Below are 22,766 nucleotides of genomic sequence, written 5' to 3'. Positions count from 1 at the left end.
CAAATACTTTTACTGTTACTGGCTACTGAAAATTTGTTTCTTTTTTGCGTTTTTCATCATTTTTTGCTAATATCTTCAAAAATATACATTTTAACAAAAATCATGTAATGAACAAAATTATATCAATTAAAATCTTAATAAATCGCTATTTTATAGTGTTTTAGGAACATTATTAGGCTAGATATGAAAATGGGTTTGTATAGTGCTCAAAATAAGCTTTAAAATAAGTACTTCTGCGTGTAAAATGAGTAAACTATCATGCAAATAAAAGACGCATATAATGTTTTTTCATTTAAATCAAATAGTTTTTCAGTGCCATTTCCACCAAATTTAAAAATAATCGTATTCCATCTAGAATTAACTTGGTTCAAGAGATCTTGATGGATTCTAGAAAATACCACAACTTTAGTACAAACGATTTTCAAAAAACTCATGATATCATGAAAAACAACATCAAAATTCTTATTATAATATCTCTGAAAGAATACGTATAAAAGTATATATATATATATATATATATATATATATATATATATATATATATATATATGAAAATTCGAGGTATTTTTCTGACTAATTATTGTTGTTTATTATTTTTCCATTACACAAATATTGATAGAGGTATTAATTAAGGAGTGCGCGGCTGTCCAACCAGAGGTCTTTCGAGCCCTTTGAACCTTCGACGTTTCACAATAAGAGAAGTTACGGTAAAATTTATGATAGAGAAAGTTGTAGCTTATTTAATCACCTTTAAAATATTGTATTACAGGTTTTGATAAAATCAGAATTGAAAGGGCAATAATCCAATTAATGCGGTGGATGGTGATGGAGTGCAAATTGTTTTTACTTCTGAACTTAAGATAAGGATTAGCCTATTTCCAAAATATCAAGTAAATTGGAGCACAGTAAAAAAATTTACAGAGCAATAATTTTGTTGATCGTAAGTTGAATAGAGCACATGTAAACAGGATTTGACAAATTAATTCACTTCAAATATAAACTTAAGCAATAATGTATATTGATTTATTGGAGAAAAAAATGTAATTTAGATATTAAAATTACAAAAGCCAGTTAAAATATGGTACAAAATTATAAAAATTATAGGCAACATTATTGAAGCAATTATTTTGGGTAGAAAAATAAAAGGTGATATTGCACCTTTGCTGCAAAAGCTATATATTAATTTTTTTTGAATTTGTTGTACTTTTCAAAAGATTTCAATTTTCAACACGTGTATCCAATGCTATGACCATAAATCACAAAGGCAGACGATCATTTTTAGTGTGATAAATTTGGAAAATCAATGTTTTAGTCGTGAATAAACAAAAAATCAATCATTAATACATCCACATCTACATGTATGACTAAAAATACTATATAACCCTTAAATACAATAAAATAAATTGAGTTGTTGGAAATAAATTTGTTCTATATATCGCAGTGTATAATTTTTAATATACAATTTTATTGAACATTTTTTAATATTTGTTAAATGAATAATTAAAGTGTTAACTGTGGGAATTGAGAACAATCATTTTATTTGAAACAGTTCTACATTCAACATCACTCATATATTGGTGTAAATAGTAATTCAAAAAACAGTAAAAATTATTTTTAAATAAGCAGTAAATATTAGTATAAAATATTGAAAAATTGTAGACGTGGGTACAGAACAACGTCTGTCGAGTCAGCTAGTATATATATATATATATATATATATATATATATATATATATATGATCGTTTTGTCGACGTTGATACATATTTTTAATATTTTTGCAGCCCAATCGTCGAATTAAAAAAAGAATAAATAACAAAATCATTTTGTTACACTTGATGTGTGTCATCATTCAGTAATCTAAATCATATTACATAAATACAAAGTTGATAATAAATATAATATAAATATATAAAAAGAAGAAAATTATACATACCAAACCAGAAAAAATAACATAAGAAATTAATTATGATGTGAAATTGATTTAACAATAAATTTGTGTAAAATAATAATACTCTATTAATTAGGGTAAAATAGAAGGAACAAAAGGAATGGGAAGAACTGAAAGCCGAAGCAAATGATCAAGAAGCATGGAAACAAGAGTTTGGAAAGGAAAATACATAAAATAAAAAAAAAAGGGAATAGTGGTAATGGGATGAAGGGCAAGGAAATCATTTTTTGTGGTGGCTCTCACACCATGGACCTGCCTTTGGGCAGAGTACCATTTATTATTATTATCATTATTACTCTATTAATTAACAAACGAAAAATTGAAGGAGCACATTTAGCCCTCTTATATTTTATGTTATTAATAGCGGTGCATTATGGACACTGCAAAGCAAGTGTAGTGATGGGGTGGAAGCGAGGTGTGAGAAACGAAAGGGGAAAGAGAAACAGGGAAGAAATATAACGAACGAAAGATTTTATAACTGTATAGAATTACTTTTCATGAAATTGATGATGACTTTGTAACTGTCATGTAAGAGATGAGAGGAATTACGTTTGTTGACACAAGAAGTATTAAGGGATATAAGTAAAGACTCAACTATCTTTCTAAGGTGATATTTTTTTCAATGTAAAGATGGAAGGATTTGATATGTTAATATATATATATATATATATATATATATATACACTACTGCTTGATATAAGGTTCTACGTCATGTAGGATTTGAAATCGGAACCTTTTCCTTGCAAGATCTAGTCTCTATCAAAATTTAACGTATTCTAGCAAGTATTATATATCAGTTTATTGTTTAGCTTAAAAGACAAATTTGACAATGTCTTGTTATATATTGTACCATAATATAAAGATAAAATTTACAACAGTTTTTAAGTAACATATTAATTTTATATAAACAGCAATGAGTGATTAATTAAAATAGCAATTCATATAAATTCAATATCATTTCAATTTACATTTGTCTCTGTATCATTTACTTATATCAAATATGGTCATGTTTTGATCAGGGCATTTTCTGTTTAACCAGGGACCCTTTGGGGTAGGAAATACAATTGCATGAGTATAAACACCTGTATTTTATAATAATAAGAGAGACTAGAAAAAGTGGCGAGAGAAGAAGGTTGTAGAGTGAAGTTCAATATATATCATAAACTAAATAATGGTTTTATTCACATATCCTATGGCGATAGAATATTTATAATTTACAGTTCGTTTAATATCTAATTAATCATAGTGATCCTCGCCATAATTGGTCCTTCAAGCCGGATTTTAGATCATAATTGGTCCACTTTGAGCCGCATTTTAGATCAAAATTGGTCCATTTTGAGCCGTATTTTAAATCAAAATTTGTCACATTGAGCCAAACTTTAGATCATAAATAGTCAATCTCATATTACGTTTTATGAAGTAAAATAATATACTGTGAATTATGATTTTGATCTACGATGAGTCGTGTAATAGTATGTTGTGTATGTCGTCACGGATTTGTGTCAATTGGTCCGTTCGAGAACCCAATTGGAGCAAATTTCTAGCCAATATAGCATTTTTACTCTTCAAGATCTCAAAGGACGACTGCCACGTATAGCTTATAACTATTGACAATACTGCGTAAGCATAGCTGGTTCCTGCATGAAGTTTTATTCAACCATTGGAAGCAGATTTATCTTGGCCATTTGTTTTTGGAAGCCGCAAATGAACACTCTTCCAGAAAGAAATACCAGTCAAATACTAAGTCGATTTAATTGCAACAACTTTATTAGAATTAGAAATTCCATTATTAGAAACATATCTGTTTAACCAGAATAATAGTTTATGTTGCTCAATTTGTCAAGCGAAAAAAAAAAATCATTACCGAAATAGTATTATCATTGGGATATATTGTTAATAATTCAATTGTATTTGTGAATGTTTTCATTATTTTTTTTTTTGAAATCTGTCAAGTGCTTTTTATTAGAATTATTGTTAAAAATATTATAATTGAAAATTTTGAAATACTTGTCTAAATATTAGATGCCATCTATAATTTGTACAGCTAATAATTTAGTAAAGTGAATTGTAACAGTTAACGCGTCCATTAACATTTCGGTAAAATTATTTATATAGGTATTAAATTATAATTATTATAATTTTTAATATTTTTCGTGATATTTAATTGAAATGGCAGAATTGAAAAAGTTATCATCTAAACGCCAAGATATTAAAATTAAATTTGAAAAAACTTTGAGTAGAGAGGAACGCGGTTGAGTAGGTTTCAAGGAGAACCTACAAATTCATTAAATGTATTAAAAACGCGGCATAAAAAATATTATTCAAATAAATATAAACAATAGTTTGGAAATGTACAAGATCTAATTAATGAATTATCTGATGAGCACACTTCAGAAGCGCAAATAATCGATGATTTATATAAAGAGGTTATTTTTAAATTAGAGCGTTTGCTAAGCACAATTTAAAAAATAAGAAAAATGTTGATAGTGAACCGCAAATAAAGTTACCCGACATTTCAATACCAAAATTCGACGGATCGTACAAGAATTGGATAGGGTTTAAATAATTACTTTATGCAGCATTTTTTTGTCTAACGTACAGAAATTTTATTATTTAAAAAGGCACTCATACACTCTCGGTTGAGCTCTTGTCGAGTGAAGACCTATTGTTTATTATATGTTGTAAAATATTAGTTTTTCTATTTATTTGTTTTTTTTTTCAAAATGTGATTTTTTTTCGATAAAGTGAAGTTTATCTACTAAGTGATATAGCAGACATTTATTTTTCAAATTCTCCCTTCTGAAGGGAGTAAATCTTTAATTCCGCCATTGGTTCAAACCAATCAAATTCTATGTGACGAATCAACTACGAATTCAGTGTTTATTCAAAATCATATTAGCATCATTGATAAGTGCAATGCGCCAGCAATTATCGACTTAACAGTACAATCAACTTTGTCTATAGACGCAATTCAATCAACATCGACAATGGACTCAACTCCATCAACATCTGCTATGGTCTCCTCTATTACATTAGACTCAAACCCTAATCCCTGGCAGGAAGTTCATCACGACTTTAAAAGAAGAAAAACTGACAAATTTATTAATGAGATTATTGAAACAACAAATAGATTTAGCGTCCTAAATACTATAGAAACACCCATAACTCAAAATGACAATTTACTTGACATTTTAATAAAAAAATACATTTCGCCAATATTTATTTATGGTGTGAAAAAACTATGCACAAATGAATGAAAGTATTAATTCTACTTTAAATTCCAACCAACAACAGTGTAAAAATTAATGTGATAGATAGCGACTGTTATAGATTATTAATTAATTACTTACGTGAAACTAGAGCAGTCTTTCATACATATCAGATAAAATCAGAGCGGCCATACATAGTCGTACTGAAGTATATTCATCATACTACCAATATAGCAGATATCAAATCCGAAATTAAAAAAATGGACACTGAGTACGAAATGTAATAAATGTTATTCATCAAAAATGCAAAGAACCACTCAATATGTTTTATATTGACTTAGAGCCTTCTAACAACAATTCAGCAATATTCAAGATATTCAATCAGATTATGCATTTTGAGAATCTATTAAAGCCTTTTAAAATTATTCATTGTGCAAGATGTCAAATGTATGAACACTCCTAGTCCCATTGTAACCGACCTGTTATTTGTGTAAGATGTGGGGGACCACATGAATCTAAAGAGCTAAAGATGCTCCGGCTACGTGCTATTTTTGTTGCGGCCTCCATAATTACAATTACTCTAAATGTGAATACTATCAAAGTCTTGTTAATAAGAACAATAAATTTAATACCGAAACAGAATTTAATTCTAACCCTAATTCAGCTCTGCACAAGCCTGAACGCAGATTATCTCAGGTAAACAAACCTTTATATTCTCAAGTTCTCACAACCATCTATAAATCATAATGAAGACAATAATCAAGTCAACAATACGTTATCAGCTCTACTAAAAGAATTCAAAACTATGTTTCAGCAAGTTATGCAACAGAATGGCATGGATGATAATAAACATGCTTTCTGTATCAGTAAACAAAATCAAATAATGGGTAAATTTATTTGAGTAGCGTTATGGATTGCCAATGGGCTATCTCAGCATAAGGACGAATTAAAAGTTTTTTTCAACACATAATAAAATCGATGTACTATTAGTGAGCGAGACTTATTTCTCTCACTATTCTAATTTTGTCATTCCTTACTATACTCCACATCCAAGCGGTAATTCGCACGGTGGCACTGCAATTATTGTTAAATCAAACGTCTCACATTATCCGATGACAAATTTTTAGTAAAATCTACATTCAAACTACTTCAATAAAAGTATTTTTTTTCTTATGATCTAACAATATCTGCAGTTTACTGCCCACCAAGACATAGCATTCAAAACGAACAGTTCCAAACATTTTTTGAAAATCTTGGATCTAAATTTTTTATCAGTGGTGACTTCAATAGCAAACATCCTTATTGGAGCTCTCGTCTTGTAAATCCTAAAGGCAGATTAATAAATAATATCATCCAACAGAATAATTTTAATGTAGTTTCTGCAGGTTCACATATTTACTGGCGTAGCGATCCAGCACGTATACCAGATCTATTGGATTTCTTTATTTTTCTGGAATTAGTGAAACATACGTTGAGTCGGGCCTAACTACGACGTATCTTAAGATCACTCTCCACTAATAGCTTCGATAAATTCTACCTATATATCTAAAACTAAACTTCTTGTGCAACACAATAATAGTACCAACTGGAACTTATTTTGGCATACTATAGATGGTAAAATTAGCTTAAACACTAGACTTAAATCTCCTACTGTCATAGACAAGGCTTTTGAATGATCTAGTAAAAACTTTACAGCACTCAGCTAAATTATCTACCCCTGATCACATTAAAACCAAAAAAGTACCGACAACTTCTTTAGAATAAGAAGATTGATTTCTGCGAAACGCTTGACTAGAAGAATATGGCAAAAATCACACTATCCTTCAGATAAGAGAACTTATAATAATATAAGCAATACTTTAAAACAGATAATTAGAGAATAATCTGAAAGTAATTTTAATAATTACGTAAAAAATCTTAACAGATTCAACAATTCAGTCTGGAGACCATGCAAGAAAATACGACCAGTTGCAAACTTACCTATTAGAATAAATTCGAGCAAAAATTCAGGGGCTAGAAGTGAACATAAAAAGGCAACCTTTTTTCAACTTATTTGTCCTCTGCCTTTTCGCCTAACATATTTAATCCCAATATTCCTTTGCAATTGTCTGCAGATGATTCTATAAACACTCAGAATTTTTCTACCAAATTCTTCACTGTCAAAAGAGTCTATAGATCTATTCAGGCCTTAAAAACAAAAAGTCACCTGGAATTGATCAAATTTCTTCAAAAATTTTGAAATAACATAAACAAAAAAGGATATATTCTTTCAACATATATTTTTAATTCTATCATTAGACTCAGTTTTTGGCCATCAGCTTTCAAACCCGCTGTTATTGAAATGGTTTAAAAAATCGGTAAGGATTTAAAATTAGTAAGTTTTTACAGACCTATTAGTCTTCTACCAAATTTATCTAAAGTACTTGAGAAAAATTGATACTGGAAGACATGCTTGCAGTTAATAATATCATCCCAGAACATCAATTTGGATTCCGCAAAGAACACTCAACAATCCAGCAGTGTCATAGATTCATTAGAATCTAAAGAATATTGGAGCATTCCTTGACGTAAGTCAAGCCTTCGAAAAGGTGTGGCACGAAGGACTTATCTATAAGATACAAAAAATATTGCCAGCATATTGTAGATTTTTTGAATCTTATTTCAGCAATAGACAATTTAAAATCAGGGTAGATATGACATTAACCCAACCTAATATTATGAAAGCTGGTATACCTCAAGGCAGCGTACTAGGTCCTTTTCTTTATTTATTGTTTAATCATGATTTTCCGACTGGACTTAACTCGACAATAGCAACTTTCGTCGACGATATTGCGATCCTAGCTGTAAATAAGGATCCAATTAGAGCCTCACATAAATTACAATCCCACCTTAATATTATTGAAGACTGGACCAACGCATGAAAAATTTTAATAAATGAATCTAAATCCCAGCACATACGCTTCCATCCATCAGTATATTTCAACAATAAAAAGTTACCTTAGTCTGAATCTATAAAGTATCTTGAAATTTATCTAGATAGGCGATTGACTTGGAGAACACATATAAAATATAAAATCCAACAAATTAGATTGAAATCCGAAGAGCTTAACTGGCTTATTGGGAGAAAGTCAAAATTGTCTATGGAAAACAAGATACTTATTTAAAAGACGATACTCAAACCGATCTGGACTTACGGAGTCGAAATATGGGGCAGCGCTTTAAAATCTAACATTGCAATGATTCAAAAAATCCGGTCAAAAACCTTTAGGATAATAAGTGACGCTCCATGGTATGTCTCAAATTATATAATTCTCAACTATCTACAAATCCCATTTGTGCAAGAAGTTATTAATAACAGAAAAAACACTCACGTCTTAAAATTAGAATTTCACTCGAATGAATTAGTTACATCTTTGCTCAATGCACCGCCAATGAAAAGACTCAAACAAAAATGGCCCACTGATACAACTTAGCATTTATTTGCAAATCTCTCGCAGAAGAGATTTGAATACTATTGTGGAGATCAGAGAGGCCATGAGTTTTTGATAAAAACAAATATTCATGTCATGACATTTTGTATAGTTTTGATAATGATAATTTTTAATACATTTTTATAAAAAATAGAAATATCTTTCTATTAATTTATATGTTTCTATACTGGTGACCTACGACATCTACAATAATGATAGCAATTAACAATGGATCAAGAATTGAAAAAAAAAGACTTTTGTGCAACTCCCTAATCACTGGTCTTCCGTTGGCTACTTAAAAGGTACGCTCAGTCCTCGGGTCATCTCGAGTTAACGCATTTACTCTTGCCATGACACTGGACTTCCTTTGGCATACTCATTCTGTATGTCCAGACTTCGAGTTATCGCTGACACTAAAAAGTTTACTGGAATCGCAATTCAACCTTTCCTTGTTCTTTAACCCACCAAATCGTCTTTTGATGCTTAAGACTTTGGAACTGGATCTGGATTGTTGTTTTTAGAGCTGGATTTAGATACTTCATCCAAGTTGTCCTCATCGACTCCAGTCATTCAAACTGTAAGCTCTTATGAAGGTTCAGGCATCTCAATCCTGCACTATTAAATCAACTGCCCTCATCGACCCAACTGTCCGAGATACTCCATCGACAAGTTCGTATAATGTTTTACTAACTTCGATGATTATGCCAGATGACATATACAGTTGTGGTGGACTACGATTGTTTTCATACCTTCATGAATTTGAGAAAAAGATTTCATGTTCTGAAACATGTTAAATTCAAACCTCTGCTACAATCTGCCTTCCCACCAAATAAATATAACGTGTCGACGTGCATATTTGAACTAGTGTGAGGTCAACACTGAGCAGGGAGTATATGTGGGAAGTATAGAGGCCATGAGTTTTTGATAAAAACAAATATTCATGACATTTTGTATAGTTTTGATAATGATAATTTTTAATACATTTTTATAAAACATAGAAATATCTTTCTATTAAGCCCGGTGCACACGACGCCAGATTTCATGCTGGACAGCTTGTTACCTAGCAATGACATGATAAATAAAATAATTCACGATCTTGCTCGATCTTGCCAGCTAGATTTTACGTTTAAGATTTCTATTCACAACGGCGGTATCCTCATCATAATTTCTGTGTAAAATTGTTGCCTAGCAACATCGGAATTTGATTTCACAACAACTTCTGTCCTCGAAAATTCCTGCCGTATTTTGCGAATAGAGCATATCCTAATCGGCGATGGATTAATTATTTTGTAGCCTATACCTTCAGTGTCCAATAGGAAAGCTGTATTTTGTCACGTAAATATCAATGCGTACTTGATTCATGTACTTCGATTTTGGAAGCGTTCAGTTTTTATTTTGTAAATAGCTATTGTGTATATATAGCCCCGTGAATAAATGATGAGTTTAGGAAACGCAGTTTAGTAATTTTAAAATATTGAAATTTCTGAAAAAAATTAAATATGCATTTTTTTCAAATTTTCGTAATTTTATCTGAAATATCAAAAAATTTCAAAATTACTAAACTTGCAAACATACTCAAAAATTCAAAAAAAAAAACAAGTAGGCGCATGGCATCGTGCTTTAAGGCAAATAGCTGGAACTTTCCGTACCGTAACGAAATATTCGAGAAATATTAAATGTTTTCAAACAGATTATTATAAATTCTGTAATATCGTTAAATATTTATAAGAATTAAATAAACTGAATTGCAAAGTTGAAATTATTTGTTTGAAGTATAATACAACTTTAGTCAGAATTAAGAATAAAATCTGAATTATTTTAGATATACAAAAAAATTTTTTTGAAAAAAAAAATTGAAAAAAAAATTTGAAACAAAAATTTGAAACAAAAATTTACTTTATTGTAAATTTATGTATGTATCCATACATACATACATACACACACATCCATTTTTTCTGAAGTATGCCAAAATGTTCAGAAACGTTCAAAACGTCGAGAAATGTAAAATTTTTAATTTCGATTTTCCGCCCATTGCAATAACTTACCCTGCGGGAAGTTAATAATGATCAAAATACTCTGCGTCAGATTCAGTTTTATGTTTTGAATATGATGTTTAAAAAAACGCACAATTATCACTAACTGAACCTGTATGAGAATCCTGTTCTATTTGAACTATAAAAATATTCAATATAAAAGTATTAATTTGGAATTATTATATTTACAATGTCAGTATTAATAAAATATGAATGGCCATTCAACTTCGGAATCATTGATACAAATTATTATTATATTATTTTATCTTTTTGTATTTTATTTCCATGTGAATTATTGATACTATGCATCAAAATTACTTTTGTTTTAAGTGAATAAATAATTAGAGGTGATAGAAATTCTATTTTTGTTATTGGTCTTATTATATCTGCTTTGAACGCTCGAAATTCATAGTTATTTATTATCAATAAAATGCATCAATCAATAAACCAAAAAGTAAAATTTCAAATTATTGGAATTATAATTGATATAAATATGTTGAAAGTTAGAAATATACTCGAATTTCAGATAATTACAGAAACAAAGTTTTTGTATAAACGTAAAGATTCATAAAAATGCGCAAAGTTCGCAAAAATAAATCATAAATGAATTAAGTTAATTAATGTTATGAAGTTTGTATCGTTCATGTTACATGATTTCAGAATAGAAATATGATGAATCTTTTTACACTATTAACCCAATTAATCGAATGTACAATCATGTACAATTATGTAAATTTTACTAGAATTTACTTAAGGATTTAGTTATCGTTAATCAAAAATAGTAAAATAATGGAATTATTATATTTAGAAGGGTAGTTGTACAATTTACTGCACAGACTTTACCTTTGAGCTTTAATAGTCACCAAAAACATGTTTGTTAGCTTTACTAGCAAAATTTAATATTATGAGGGATTTTAATAATCCTACAATTATTCTTTTGGGTTTTTAATAACCCTATAACTATTCTTTTGAATTTTTCTACTTTATTTATGTCTTTTAATAATTTCAACAGATTTCCCAATAACTTACCGGAACTAATAAAAATGTGAGAATCTGAAATAAGAGAACCTTTATGTCTCCTTTATTAATTTTTGCAGAATTCCCGATAAGTTTACCGGATTATCATAGTTTGCTCCACAAAGATCAGCAAATAAACACTAATACACCAGGTATAGACGTACCCGACAATGATAGCAATAAGCCTAATGCGGTTATGCATACAAATCTTGAGACGAGGGGTGCGCTCTTACCTACGGTAAATTTGTTTGCGAAAACTAATAAAGGAAGTCGTGTTAAAATTCTAGCAATATTGGATTCAGGTTCAAAAATTAATATAATATCAAAATCGCTATTTAAAAAATTGGACGGTAAATCTCAATCCACAAGCCTTAAGCTCTACGGTGTTGATGGGATTTCAACGAAAGCGAATAATTTTACAAATTTAGAAATATTTAATGATGATGGTACGTTTATAAAAAATATAAATGACTTCGTGCTTGAAAAAATATCGGGTCCACTACCGGCGCGGCAAATTCAAATTTCTGAACTACATCTTCCGAATGAATTAGAACTTTCGGATCCACACTTCAATATCCCGCGCGAAGTACATATGTTGATAGATGTTGAGATGTTTTTAAAAATTTTAGGTAACAAAAGAATTATTATAGGTCCCGATAAACCTATTTTACAAAGCACGCTATTTGTGTGGACACTTACGGGCAGATATCAAAGAAATATAACTAATAGCAAGGCAAATAATAATCATATGTCCGTCACAGAATCTCTTACAAAAGCGGTCAAGAGTTACACAAATTATCGATACACAAGAAAACGTGTGAAACATTCTTTTCAGAAAACCTTTAGCAAAACAAGAATTGGCGATGCAGAATCCCGGATAAAAAATTAAAATATTTTAAATCAACTTTCTGTAATTATGGTACTGTTTGTGCACCCTTTCTTGAACATACACGTTTAAACATTTAACTTTTGACAGAATCTTAGCTTTTGTTTGGCGGCAATTGGGCTATGCCAATTCAGTTTTAAAGAAGTAAATACTAAAGAAATTAAAATTATTCAGTTATAATAATCTCAGTTGAGTAATTACATTGTACGTAATATTTATTAATGATTGCAATATTGTTCGCGAAACGAGATAAACGGATAGAAGTCGGAATATTACATTCGGTTTGACTAGCTTTCAGATCATTTCAGTCTATCACGTGGTTCATTTTTAATCATACGATGCGATAACTGATGTATTGCGTACACATTCTGTATTGAGTTCTCGAAGTGAACAGATCGTGGAATAATCGAAAACAAATTTAATTCGTTTAAAATTACATAATGGAATCAGGGCCATACGGCGAAACCAATGGTCAGTCGGACGACATAGACACTGTGTATAAAATCGGTTTAAGTGTAGCAGGTGATACGAGTAAATTATTATCATCGGAAACGATAAAAATGCCCTTAGTAAAATTAATAAAATGGAAAGTGATTTAACTAAAGTTAATAAAAAAGAAATAAATAGTAAAAGTAAAGCAATTAAAAAAATAAATCATGAAATGTTAAGAAATTCAATAAAGCAACAATCAAACAATAAAACAGTTAATGATAGTGAAGTTAATAAAAATAATAATACACAAAATTGGCAGAAGAAATGAAAGAAGGCAAAAATAATAATGATTAAAATGTAAGTAGAAATGAAAATAATAAGAAAAATAATGATATGAACTCAAATATAAAAGGCGATATTTACAAAACAATGAAGTACTCCGAGAATGATATGGGTCCATTTGCCATATATGTTGAATCAGTAGACAAAGATAAAAATACAGTACATCAAATGACATTAGGCAGAATATTATTTAGCAGTTTACCTCAATATAAAAACGATATTCGTAAAATAAAATTTATAGACATAAACAGAATTAAAATTACGTTTAACAGATATGACGCTGCCAATAAAATAATTGATGAAAAATTATTTATTGAAAAGAAATTACCTATTTCTATGTTAATTAGGAAGGGCGTTATATATAACGTCGACACCGAAATGACTGAATCAGATATCTTAGAAAATATAAAATCAGAAATTTCTATTATAGATATTGAAAGAATTAAAAAAAAAACAAGACAAGGCATTAGTATCAACAAGGGTATGCGTGATAACGTTTAGAGGTCAACGTTTACCTGACCGTGTTTTGATATACGCTGTCAAATGCAGAGTCGAAACATACAATAAAGTGACACAATGTTTCAAATGCCAAAGACTGGGCCACTTGACCAGCCAATGTAAAGGTAAAGCGAGGTGCAGCTATTGTGCACATTGGAAGTTCATCACGACTTTAAAAGAAGAAAAACTGACAAATTTATTAATGAGATTATTAAAACAACAAATAGATTTAGCGTCCTAAATACTATAGAAACACCCATAACTCAAAATGACAATTTACTTGACATTTTAATAAAAAAATACATTTCGCCAATATTTATTTATGGTGTGAAAAAACTATGCACAAATGAATGAAAGTATTAATTCTACTTTAAATTCCAACCAACAACAGTGTAAAAATTAATGTGATAGATAGCGACTGTTATAGATTATTAATTAATTACTTACGTGAAACTAGAGCAGTCTTTCATACATATCAGATAAAATCAGAGCGGCCATACATAGTCGTACTGAAGTATATTCATCATACTACCAATATAGCAGATATCAAATCCGAAATTAAAAAAATGGACACTGAGTACGAAATGTAATAAATGTTATTCATCAAAAATGCAAAGAACCACTCAATATGTTTTATATTGACTTAGAGCCTTCTAACAACAATTCAGCAATATTCAAGATATTCAATCAGATTATGCATTTTGAGAATCTATTAAAGCCTTTTAAAATTATTCATTGTGCAAGATGTCAAATGTATGAACACTCCTAGTCCCATTGTAACCGACCTGTTATTTGTGTAAGATGTGGGGGACCACATGAATCTAAAGAGCTAAAGATGCTCCGGCTACGTGCTATTTTTGTTGCGGCCTCCATAATTACAATTACTCTAAATGTGAATACTATCAAAGTCTTGTTAATAAGAACAATAAATTTAATACCGAAACAGAATTTAATTCTAACCCTAATTCAGCTCTGCACAAGCCTGAACGCAGATTATCTCAGGTAAACAAACCTTTATATTCTCAAGTTCTCACAACCATCTATAAATCATAATGAAGACAATAATCAAGTCAACAATACGTTATCAGCTCTACTAAAAGAATTCAAAACTATGTTTCAGCAAGTTATGCAACAGAATGGCATGGATGATAATAAACATGCTTTCTGTATCAGTAAACAAAATCAAATAATGGGTAAATTTATTTGAGTAGCGTTATGGATTGCCAATGGGCTATCTCAGCATAAGGACGAATTAAAAGTTTTTTTTAACACATAATAAAATCGATGTACTATTAGTGAGCGAGACTTATTTCTCTCACTATTCTAATTTTGTCATTCCTTACTATACTCCACATCCAAGCGGTAATTCGCACGGTGGCACTGCAATTATTGTTAAATCAAACGTCTCACATTATCCGATGACAAATTTTTAGTAAAATCTACATTCAAACTACTTCAATAAAAGTATTTTTTTTCTTATGATCTAACAATATCTGCAGTTTACTGCCCACCAAGACATAGCATTCAAAACGAACAGTTCCAAACATTTTTTGAAAATCTTGGATCTAAATTTTTTATCAGTGGTGACTTCAATAGCAAACATCCTTATTGGAGCTCTCGTCTTGTAAATCCTAAAGGCAGATTAATAAATAATATCATCCAACAGAATAATTTTAATGTAGTTTCTGCAGGTTCACATATTTACTGGCGTAGCGATCCAGCACGTATACCAGATCTATTGGATTTCTTTATTTTTCTGGAATTAGTGAAACATACGTTGAGTCGGGCCTAACTACGACGTATCTTAAGATCACTCTCCACTAATAGCTTCGATAAATTCTACCTATATATCTAAAACTAAACTTTTTGTGCAACACAATAATAGTACCAACTGGAACTTATTTTGGCATACTATAGATGGTAAAATTAGCTTAAACACTAGACTTAAATCTCCTACTGTCATAGACAAGGCTTTTGAATGATCTAGTAAAAACTTTACAGCACTCAGCTAAATTATCTACCCCTGATCACATTAAAACCAAAAAAGTACCGACAACTTCTTTAGAATAAGAAGATTGATTTCTGCGAAACGCTTGACTAGAAGAATATGGCAAAAATCACACTATCCTTCAGATAAGAGAACTTATAATAATATAAGCAATACTTTAAAACAGATAATTAGAGAATAATCTGAAAGTAATTTTAATAATTACGTAAAAAATCTTAACAGATTCAACAATTCAGTCTGGAGACCATGCAAGAAAATACGACCAGTTGCAAACTTACCTATTAGAATAAATTCGAGCAAAAATTCAGGGGCTAGAAGTGAACATAAAAAGGCAACCTTTTTTCAACTTATTTGTCCTCTGCCTTTTCGCCTAACATATTTAATCCCAATATTCCTTTGCAATTGTCTGCAGATGATTCTATAAACACTCAGAATTTTTCTACCAAATTCTTCACTGTCAAAAGAGTCTATAGATCTATTCAGGCCTTAAAAACAAAAAGTCACCTGGAATTGATCAAATTTCTTCAAAAATTTTGAAATAACATAAACAAAAAAGGATATATTCTTTCAACATATATTTTTAATTCTATCATTAGACTCAGTTTTTGGCCATCAGCTTTCAAACCCGCTGTTATTGAAATGGTTTAAAAAATCGGTAAGGATTTAAAATTAGTAAGTTTTTACAGACCTATTAGTCTTCTACCAAATTTATCTAAAGTACTTGAGAAAAATTGATACTGGAAGACATGCTTGCAGTTAATAATATCATACCAGAACATCAATTTGGATTCCGCAAAGAACACTCAACAATCCAGCAGTGTCATAGATTCATTAGAATCTAAAGAATATTGGAGCATTCCTTGACGTAAGTCAAGCCTTCGAAAAGGTGTGGCACGAAGGACTTATCTATAAGATACAAAAAATATTGCCAGCATATTGTAGATTTTTTGAATCTTATTTCAGCAATAGACAATTTAAAATCAGGGTAGATATGACATTAACCCAACCTAATATTATGAAAGCTGGTATACCTCAAGGCAGCGTACTAGTTCCTTTTCTTTATTTATTGTTTAATCATGATTTTCCGACTGGACTTAACTCGACAATAGCAACTTTCGTCGACGATATTGCGATCCTAGCTGTAAATAAGGATCCAATTAGAGCCTCACATAAATTACAATCCCACCTTAATATTATTGAAGACTGGACCAACGCATGAAAAATTTTAATAAATGAATCTAAATCCCAGCACATACGCTTCCATCCATCAGTATATTTCAACAATAAAAAGTTACCTTAGTCTGAATCTATAAAGTATCTTGAAATTTATCTAGATAGGCGATTGACTTGGAGAACACATATAAAATATAAAATCCAACAAATTAGATTGAAATCCGAAGAGCTTAACTGGCTTATTGGGAGAAAGTCAAAATTGTCTATGGAAAACAAGATACTTATTTAAAAGACGATACTCAAACCGATCTGGACTTACGGAGTCGAAATATGGGGCAGCGCTTTAAAATCTAACATTGCAATGATTCAAAAAATCCGGTCAAAAACCTTTAGGATAATAAGTGACGCTCCATGGTATGTCTCAAATTATATAATTCTCAACTATCTACAAATCCCATTTGTGCAAGAAGTTATTAATAACAGAAAAAACACTCACGTCTTAAAATTAGAATTTCACTCGAATGAATTAGTTACATCTTTGCTCAATGCACCGCCAATGAAAAGACTCAAACAAAAATGGCCCACTGATACAACTTAGCATTTATTTGCAAATCTCTCGCAGAAGAGATTTGAATACTATTGTGGAGATCAGAGAGGCCATGAGTTTTTGATAAAAACAAATATTCATGTCATGACATTTTGTATAGTTTTGATAATGATAATTTTTAATACATTTTTATAAAAAATAGAAATATCTTTCTATTAATTTATATGTTTCTATACTGGTGACCTACGACATCTACAATAATGATAGCAATTAACAATGGATCAAGAATTGAAAAAAAAAGACTTTTGTGCAACTCCCTAATCACTGGTCTTCCGTTGGCTACTTAAAAGGTACGCTCAGTCCTCGGGTCATCTCGAGTTAACGCATTTACTCTTGCCATGACACTGGACTTCCTTTGGCATACTCATTCTGTATGTCCAGACTTCGAGTTATCGCTGACACTAAAAAGTTTACTGGAATCGCAATTCAACCTTTCCTTGTTCTTTAACCCACCAAATCGTCTTTTGATGCTTAAGACTTTGGAACTGGATCTGGATTGTTGTTTTTAGAGCTGGATTTAGATACTTCATCCAAGTTGTCCTCATCGACTCCAGTCATTCAAACTGTAAGCTCTTATGAAGGTTCAGGCATCTCAATCCTGCACTATTAAATCAACTGCCCTCATCGACCCAACTGTCCGAGATACTCCATCGACAAGTTCGTATAATGTTTTACTAACTTCGATGATTATGCCAGATGACTTATATACAGTTGTGGTGGACTACGATTGTTTTCATACCTTCATGAATTTGAGAAAAAGATTTCATGTTCTGAAACATGTTAAATTCAAACCTTTGCTACAATCTGCCTTCCCACCAAATAAATATAACGTGTCGACGTGCATATTTGAACTAGTGTGAGGTCAACACTGAGCAGGGAGTATATGTGGGAAGTATAGAGGCCATGAGTTTTTGATAAAAACAAATATTCATGACATTTTGTATAGTTTTGATAATGATAATTTTTAATACATTTTTATAAAACATAGAAATATCTTTCTATTAAGCCCGGTGCACACGACGCCAGATTTCATGCTGGACAGCTTGTTACCTAGCAATGACATGATAAATAAAATAATTCACGATCTTGCTCGATCTTGCCAGCTAGATTTTACGTTTAAGATTTCTATTCACAACGGCGGTATCCTCATCATAATTTCTGTGTAAAATTGTTGCCTAGCAACATCGGAATTTGATTTCACAACAACTTCTGTCCTCGAAAATTCCTGCCGTATTTTGCGAATAGAGCATATCCTAATCGGCGATGGATTAATTATTTTGTAGCCTATACCTTCAGTGTCCAATAGGAAAGCTGTATTTTGTCACGTAAATATCAATGCGTACTTGATTCATGTACTTCGATTTTGGAAGCGTTCAGTTTTTATTTTGTAAATAGCTATTGTGTATATATAGCCCCGTGAATAAATGATGAGTTTAGGAAACGCAGTTTAGTAATTTTAAAATATTGAAATTTCTGAAAAAAATTAAATATGCATTTTTTTCAAATTTTCGTAATTTTATCTGAAATATCAAAAAATTTCAAAATTACTAAACTTGCAAACATACTCAAAAATTCAAAAAAAAAAACAAGTAGGCGCATGGCATCGTGCTTTAAGGCAAATAGCTGGAACTTTCCGTACCGTAACGAAATATTCGAGAAATATTAAATGTTTTCAAACAGATTATTATAAATTCTGTAATATCGTTAAATATTTATAAGAATTAAATAAACTGAATTGCAAAGTTGAAATTATTTGTTTGAAGTATAATACAACTTTAGTCAGAATTAAGAATAAAATCTGAATTATTTTAGATATACAAAAAAATTTTTTTGAAAAAAAAAATTGAAAAAAAAATTTGAAACAAAAATTTGAAACAAAAATTTACTTTATTGTAAATTTATGTATGTATCCATACATACATACATACACACACATCCATTTTTTCTGAAGTATGCCAAAATGTTCAGAAACGTTCAAAACGTCGAGAAATGTAAAATTTTTAATTTCGATTTTCCGCCCATTGCAATAACTTACCCTGCGGGAAGTTAATAATGATCAAAATACTCTGCGTCAGATTCAGTTTTATGTTTTGAATATGATGTTTAAAAAAACGCACAATTATCACTAACTGAACCTGTATGAGAATCCTGTTCTATTTGAACTATAAAAATATTCAATATAAAAGTATTAATTTGGAATTATTATATTTACAATGTCAGTATTAATAAAATATGAATGGCCATTCAACTTCGGAATCATTGATACAAATTATTATTATATTATTTTATCTTTTTGTATTTTATTTCCATGTGAATTATTGATACTATGCATCAAAATTACTTTTGTTTTAAGTGAATAAATAATTAGAGGTGATAGAAATTCTATTTTTGTTATTGGTCTTATTATATCTGCTTTGAACGCTCGAAATTCATAGTTATTTATTATCAATAAAATGCATCAATCAATAAACCAAAAAGTAAAATTTCAAATTATTGGAATTATAATTGATATAAATATGTTGAAAGTTAGAAATATACTCGAATTTCAGATAATTACAGAAACAAAGTTTTTGTATAAACGTAAAGATTCATAAAAATGCGCAAAGTTCGCAAAAATAAATCATAAATGAATTAAGTTAATTAATGTTATGAAGTTTGTATCGTTCATGTTACATGATTTCAGAATAGAAATATGATGAATCTTTTTACACTATTAACCCAATTAATCGAATGTACAATCATGTACAATTATGTAAATTTTACTAGAATTTACTTAAGGATTTAGTTATCGTTAATCAAAAATAGTAAAATAATGGAATTATTATATTTAGAAGGGTAGTTGTACAATTTACTGCACAGACTTTACCTTTGAGCTTTAATAGTCACCAAAAACATGTTTGTTAGCTTTACTAGCAAAATTTAATATTATGAGGGATTTTAATAATCCTACAATTATTCTTTTGGGTTTTTAATAACCCTATAACTATTCTTTTGGATTTTTCTACTTTATTTATGTCTTTTAATAATTTCAACAGATTTCCCAATAACTTACCGGAACTAATAAAAATGTGAGAATCTGAAATAAGAGAACCTTTATGTCTCCTTTATTAATTTTTGCAGAATTCCCGATAAGTTTACCGGATTATCATAGTTTGCTCCACAAAGATAAGCAAATAAACACTAATACACCAGGTATAGACGTACCCGACAATGATAGCAATAAGCCTAATGCGGTTATGCATACAAATCTTGAGACGAGGGGTGCGCTCTTACCTACGGTAAATTTGTTTGCGAAAACTAATAAAGGAAGTCGTGTTAAAATTCTAGCAATATTGGATTCAGGTTCAAAAATTAATATAATATCAAAATCGCTATTTAAAAAATTGGACGGTAAATCTCAATCCACAAGCCTTAAGCTCTACGGTGTTGATGGGATTTCAACGAAAGCGAATAATTTTACAAATTTAGAAATATTTAATGATGATGGTACGTTTATAAAAAATATAAATGACTTCGTGCTTGAAAAAATATCGGGTCCACTACCGGCGCGGCAAATTCAAATTTCTGAACTACATCTTCCGAATGAATTAGAACTTTCGGATCCACACTTCAATATCCCGCGCGAAGTACATATGTTGATAGATGTTGAGATGTTTTTAAAAATTTTAGGTAACAAAAGAATTATTATAGGTCCCGATAAACCTATTTTACAAAGCACGCTATTTGTGTGGACACTTACGGGCAGATATCAAAGAAATATAACTAATAGCAAGGCAAATAATAATCATATGTCCGTCACAGAATCTCTTACAAAAGCGGTCAAGAGTTACACAAATTATCGATACACAAGAAAACGTGTGAAACATTCTTTTCAGAAAACCTTTAGCAAAACAAGAATTGGCGATGCAGAATCCCGGATAAAAAATTAAAATATTTTAAATCAACTTTCTGTAATTATGGTACTGTTTGTGCACCCTTTCTTGAACATACACGTTTAAACATTTAACTTTTGACAGAATCTTAGCTTTTGTTTGGCGGCAATTGGGCTATGCCAATTCAGTTTTAAAGAAGTAAATACTAAAGAAATTAAAATTATTCAGTTATAATAATCTCAGTTGAGTAATTACATTGTACGTAATATTTATTAATGATTGCAATATTGTTCGCGAAACGAGATAAACGGATAGAAGTCGGAATATTACATTCGGTTTGACTAGCTTTCAGATCATTTCAGTCTATCACGTGGTTCATTTTTAATCATACGATGCGATAACTGATGTATTGCGTACACATTCTGTATTGAGTTCTCGAAGTGAACAGATCGTGGAATAATCGAAAACAAATTTAATTCGTTTAAAATTACATAATGGAATCAGGGCCATACGGCGAAACCAATGGTCAGTCGGACGACATAGACACTGTGTATAAAATCGGTTTAAGTGTAGCAGGTGATACGAGTAAATTATTATCATCGGAAACGATAAAAATGCCCTTAGTAAAATTAATAAAATGGAAAGTGATTTAACTAAAGTTAATAAAAAAGAAATAAATAGTAAAAGTAAAGCAATTAAAAAAATAAATCATGAAATGTTAAGAAATTCAATAAAGCAACAATCAAACAATAAAACAGTTAATGATAGTGAAGTTAATAAAAATAATAATACACAAAATTGGCAGAAGAAATGAAAGAAGGCAAAAATAATAATGATTAAAATGTAAGTAGAAATGAAAATAATAAGAAAAATAATGATATGAACTCAAATATAAAAGGCGATATTTACAAAACAATGAAGTACTCCGAGAATGATATGGGTCCATTTGCCATATATGTTGAATCAGTAGACAAAGATAAAAATACAGTACATCAAATGACATTAGGCAGAATATTATTTAGCAGTTTACCTCAATATAAAAACGATATTCGTAAAATAAAATTTATAGACATAAACAGAATTAAAATTACGTTTAACAGATATGACGCTGCCAATAAAATAATTGATGAAAAATTATTTATTGAAAAGAAATTACCTATTTCTATGTTAATTAGGAAGGGCGTTATATATAACGTCGACACCGAAATGACTGAATCAGATATCTTAGAAAATATAAAATCAGAAATTTCTATTATAGATATTGAAAGAA

At 30.0% G+C, this 22,766-nt stretch overlaps 1 protein-coding gene across 2 annotated transcripts in view; it reads right to left on the bottom strand.

Moving 5' to 3' along the window:
- LOC113376836 (F-box/LRR-repeat protein 2) overlaps window positions 1–22,766 on the bottom strand; it is a 549,588-nt gene that overhangs the window by 114,805 nt on the left and 412,017 nt on the right. The gene's annotated exons all lie outside the window — the stretch shown is intronic.

The sequence above is a fragment of the Ctenocephalides felis genome, unplaced genomic scaffold (assembly GCF_003426905.1).
Source record: "Ctenocephalides felis isolate EL2017-DRISC unplaced genomic scaffold, ASM342690v1 CF-g0.4_SCAFFOLD_01886, whole genome shotgun sequence".
NCBI classification, from domain to species: domain Eukaryota; kingdom Metazoa; phylum Arthropoda; class Insecta; order Siphonaptera; family Pulicidae; genus Ctenocephalides; species Ctenocephalides felis.
Note: the sequence above shows the minus strand (reverse complement) of the source record. Positions and strands in the feature narration are given on the sequence as shown.